This window comes from Bubalus bubalis, chromosome 4 (genome assembly GCF_019923935.1).
Source record: "Bubalus bubalis isolate 160015118507 breed Murrah chromosome 4, NDDB_SH_1, whole genome shotgun sequence".
NCBI lineage: Eukaryota > Metazoa > Chordata > Mammalia > Artiodactyla > Bovidae > Bubalus > Bubalus bubalis.
Window position 1 is genome coordinate 122,479,163 of NC_059160.1, and position 5,431 is coordinate 122,484,593.

Consider the following 5,431-nt stretch of genomic DNA (forward strand, 5'->3'; position numbering starts at 1 on the left):
GTTGCTCAGTCGTGTCCAACTCTTTGTGACCCCATGGACTGTAGCCTGTCAGGCTCCTCTGTCCATGGGATTTTCCAGGCAAGAGTGCTGGAGCACATTGCCATTTCCTTCTCCAGTGGATCTTCCCAACCCAGGGATCAAACCCAGGGCTCCCACATTGCAGGCAGACGCTTTACTGTCTGAGCCACCAGGGAAGCATAAATAGGGTAAAGTCCCATGAGAGCCTGTGGGTGGTGTGGTCAGGTACCGGTGCAGCTGAGTTTCCTGACTCTCATGCAGAAGTCAGGATCTCCCCTTCCACATGGTGGGGGAGTTGTCCTGATGTGTGGGTGTGACCACAGGGACTGGAGAGCAGGCCATCCGGCAGGAGGAAGCTGGAGTGTCAGGCACACACAGGGCAGAGGTCAGGAGCCAGGCTGGGGAGAGGAGGCTGGGCTGGCCCCCTTGCTTCCAGGACCATCCACACCGGTGCTCTGTGCTCTGTGTCTCCAAACTGAAACATCCCCACCTCAGGGCTGGAAAGTAGTTGACTCTGATGACGGAACGTTGTGCTCACAGACTGTCTCCTCTTCTGTGAGGTGTGGGCTGGGGCTGGCTGAGCCACGGCTGCTCATCACTTTATTTGTCCATCACGGTCCCACAGGGAGGGTGTGGGTTTTGTATTAAAGAGCAGGGCACCCATGAGCAGGGCGGGACACAGTCACCTTCCACTGGACGAGATGTCTCGGGCTGCCGGTGCCCAGTGGGCTCTGCAGGAAGAGGGTGGGGAGAAAGCCTCAGTGTCGGTGATGGAGCCCCACCAGCAATTTGCAGCAAATCTCATGAGAAGCACCCACTTTCCCATGATCTTCAACTGTTTCCTGAATTATTAATTCCTTAATGCAATTTACCTAATGGACAAATGAGAAGCACCCACTTTCCCATGATCTTCAACTCTTTCCTGAATTATTAATTCCTTAATGCAATTTACCTAATGGACAATCTCATAAAATGTGAGCTCAGGGTAGAGATGGGTCGGGTGATGGAGACAGCATTAGAGGCGGTGGGCTGAGGCATCCAAGGGCTCCCAGTACCTTGTCTACTCCCAGGTCACCGGAAACCCTCCTTTATCTGGTCACTGGCCACCCAGGACTACAGATTTCCCGCCTCCTCTTCATCGAGGCTGCTTGTGTGACCAACCTCTCCCTCCAGAGGGGATGGGAGTGATTTGCACAAATTCTAGAATGTGTCCTGGGAGAGAGAAGCAGGCCCTTTCTGCTTCTCCCTTTGTTCTGACCTGGAAACGTCAGCTCTGAGGTTGGAGCTCATTCTGCCCCATGGACAAAGCAACTCCTCTGGATTGAAGGGCATCAGGGACAGGAGGCTCCGGACTAGCCCTGAACTGTCCGCCTCCAGACCCAGTGTGAGGGGGGCCAGCTTCCCTTTGCCCCTCAGCCATGAGCCCCGAGTTACAGATGCTGAGCCTTATCCTAAGCTGGACAGCAGGCTTGGAGGGGACCTTTCCTGTGGCTCCCAGGGTCAGGCTGCTCCCAGGATCACAGCTGTCTGATGTTTCCCCCTTCAGGACCGTGGGGGATAGCCCAGCTCAGCTCCAGCCCACTCTCCCCTCTGGGGGCTTCTCTGGAAATCTAATGACTAAAAGATTCAGGAGAGATACATTCCAGGGGCACCACCCCCACTCTCTCCCAGAGATGCAGCTTGTTTTGAAACAGTGACATTTTCCCTGTCACCATCTGCGGATTCTAACCAAATAACTCGGGGAAAAGTCTATCTCACGTGTGGTGCAGATTGATTATTGCCGGACAGATGAGTTGGAACCGAGAACTTTCCTGCTAAGCTGACAACTGTAAAGGCTTAATTGGAAAAACCAGCAAATTCCACTCAGTTTTAAGTCAGAGACTGGGACTCGGTCAAGCCTGGGCCCGAGCCCTCAGTGTGGGGAGTTGGGTAGTTAGGACCTCACAGAAGTCTGGTCCTGACTACTTGATTTTTATATGCCCTCCCCCGTGATGGAGCCTGTGGTTTTATGGGAAAAGGAATTCCAATACATATTAAGGTATTACCACTTGATGATTTTGTAAAACAGTGTGTAGTTCACTTGTTCTTCATTTGTTTACTCTGTCTGCAAAGTGTCTTGTAGGCTGGTTTAAAATAGAATATTTAGAGGAAACTTTTGAGGGTCAGTAAGGCTAACCAATCAGGAAACAACCACCATTGAAATGAAAGTTTCTCCTCACAGTCCTGGAAGAGGGGCTTCACCATGCAGGGAGCATGGGGAGAGCAGGAGGTGGACGAGCCAGACCTGTGGATGCAGGGAACCTTCATCATGTTGCTGAGAAGGGAATGGCAGGCAGGTTGAGCAGGCTGAGGACTGGCCGGGCTGAGCAACTTCATGGGCTCTGGGGTGAGGGGACCCTGAGTGTCCTGGAACCTGATGCTGGGGAGCAGGGCAGGTAGACAGTGGCTTGGAGTATGAGTCCAGTTAAAGAGGAGGCTGGATTGTATTTGAATAGTGGGCCTTGGGAGAATCCCTTTGTGTGCAGGGGTTAGGATTGGGCATTTTCTCTGCCAGGGGCCTGGGTTCGATCTCTGGTCTGGTAACTAAGATCCTACAAGCCATAGGATGCAAATCAGTGGGCCCTGGAAGGACTCCTCTGTGTGGGGAGGGGGACTGACAGGCGGGGATGGTGGGCCAGGTTGAAGTGCCTCAGAACAGGGGGCGTCTTGCAAAAGCAAAGCATCAAGTTGACAGAAGGTAGAAGTGGTCCACACAAGGCTCAGCTGAAATATCACCTCCGCAGAGCAGCCTTCCCTGCCTGTGCATCTACAGGGAGACCCTCCTCAGGGCTCACCGGCTTAACTTCTGCACAGCGTCGGGGCCCAAACCCCTGATCCTCACCAGCTGTGCCTCCTTGCACACAGTGCAAACACCCCCACAGGGGCTACAGTTCCTGCATGATCTGGTCTCTCCATTTCTCCCCCACACTGTCCCCACTCACCTCAGCCAAAGGTGTAACTAACTGATACAGCCTTCAAATCTTGGTTCAAATTTCTCTGTCCTTAAGCAGTTCCCCGAGCAGACTTGGGTCTCTGCCTCTGCCCCACACCCTTCACCCACGAAAGCAGCTCAGGATCTATGACTTGCGGCCCAGCTGACTTGTCTATATGTGGTCTGTGAGCGCCTTCCGGGGGGCTCTGCCCTCTCTTCTTTGTGCACCCTGAGCCTACACATAGTGGGCCGTCAGAACCTCAGAGACCTCACCCCAACCTGCGGCTGGAAACCTGAGCTGTCAAAAGGCCTGTGGATTCAGTTTGGCCCAAGCACTGCTTCCAGACCCTGGGGGCTTCTACAGCCTCTATAGCATGAAGAGAGAGGTCCCTTGTAAGCTGAGCCTCCCAGCTGTCAGATCTCACCTCTCAATGACCTTCCTGTGCTGTCAATTCATTGTCAGTTTGGTCTCTCCTGTGGCACCACAAGAGGCTACATAGTGGAGAAAGGAGGACCAGAGCCGAGTTTCAAGGGAGGCATGAAAAGGACAGTGATGGATGCATCCTGTTAAACTGAGTGAAGTTCCCTGTATATTCTGGAAAAGTCCTCTGGAGTGCAAGAGGGGAATACAGCCCCGAAGGCCCCAAAGAAGAAGTCCCCTGGTGGGGGGAGTGGCAAAAGCTCTTGGCCTCCCCTGTAACAGCTCCAGATGAGAGCCAGTGAACCAGAGACTGCCTATGTGGTCACATGAACATGATTCTGTAATTGTCATGCAAAGCAAGAGTAAGGGGTACAGAGCTGGGAGTCAGGAGTGGGTGGTGGTGGTGAAGTAAGTTCCCGCTACCTTCAGCATGAGTTGCTTTTGTGAGTCACAAAGCAGCCACATGGCAGTTTCCAATCCTTAGGCCCCCCACAGCAGCCAGTGTGGGGCTGGGTGCCTTAGCGCCTTCACATGGACAAGCCCCAACCATGTGGCTTCCAGAGTTCAAGGAGCAGGGGTTCTGTTGGCTGCACACCTCCTTGCTGTAGTCTGGCTACCTCCCTTCTCTGAACCTCCATCTTGTCCTCTAACTGGGGACAGGTGTTGCTACCTTAACAGGACTAACCCTGTGAGAACTAATTAGGGGAATCCTAGAGTTAATAGCTGGCCCCAACAAATACTGCTTGAGTTCATTCAGATCTCCAGATTAAACTCAAGTCTTGCAATGTTATCTGGAATTTCTCCCCTGAAACTAGACAAAACCCACACTGTTGCAGTTCTCGGGACTCCACTTAGCCAGCTGAAAGGAACAGTCACAGTTTTTTTGAAAGCAGTTATAGAAAACCCATAGTGGCGTAAATAAGCAAGTCAACAAGCAGGAGAAAATGACTTAAATAACTAAGAGGTCCACAGGCAGACAGTTTCTGGCAGGACTGTACCTGGATCTCAAGGACCTGAGCGGAAATTCTCTCTCCCCAACTTCTCAGCTCTGCATGCTGCTGCCGTCCTCCTGCAGGGGTCTCCGCCTTTATGGGAGCAAGATGGCCACCAACTGCTGCAGGCTACCTCCCATCCCCTCCAACTACCACAGGCTGAACTCACGTCCCCACCAACTGCCACAGGCTGACCTCATAGCCCCACCAACTGCCACAGGCTGACCTTTGCCCTGCTCCAAACAGAAATAAAGCTCCTCTTCCCCAGGATTCCAGCAGGAGGTCTGCCCTGAGTCCTGATTGGTCATTTGCCCAGCTCAGAGCCAATCACAATGGCCAGGGAGGAGTGAAACATGCTAATAGGCCAGGTTGAGGTCATATGACCATCCTCTCCAGGAAACCTGTGCCCTGTTCACCCTGCTTCCAGAGTTAGAGACAGTGTGATGTCCACAAGCAGGAGTTAGGGTGCAGCTGCTGCATCCTCTGTGCTCAGTTTCCTGGGATGTGCCTGCTCACATCCTCTTCCCACATGTCCTTGGTTTACCAGATAATTTGTAACACATCGTTTCCCTTTCCAAACCCTATTTCACTCACCCATACCAAAAAGGAGAGACCTCCTGTTTGAAGACAGGATTGGGGATCTCCTCCCAGCCTCAAGGCTTGCTTTCAGTGTCTGATTACAGTCATTTATTCAGTCAGCAAACACCCCCTGAGCACCACGATGTGCTGCTCTGGGTTTCAGGACTGTCAGTTGTTCTGAGTAGTGGTTGTTGCCCAGGGGCCTCCCAAAGGGAATGAATTTTCTTTGAGGAATCACCTCATATACTGTATCACTGAATCACTGAGTCACTTTGCTATGCTTGTGTGACTAACACAACTTAGTAAGTCAACTATACTTCTGTTAAGAAAAAAAGATATTCCCTCGTGAAAAATTGTCCTTAGAGTTGTAAGTTTTCCCTTTCAAATATAAGTTCTTAATGTGTCTAATTGCTTTTGGTGGTGTTTCCTGACATAGGTATCCAGCTTTGT

General features: G+C 51.9%; 1 long non-coding RNA gene across 1 annotated transcript; it reads right to left on the reverse strand.

The window, feature by feature from the left end:
• Positions 1-380: 380 nt before the first annotated feature.
• On the reverse strand, positions 381-5,212 carry LOC112584654. The gene is made up of 2 exons (XR_003109002.3): positions 4,409-5,212; positions 381-749 (listed from the first exon to the last, which is right to left on the reverse strand). It is a non-coding gene; the product is annotated as an uncharacterized LOC112584654 (long non-coding RNA).
• Positions 5,213-5,431: the final 219 nt, after the last annotated feature.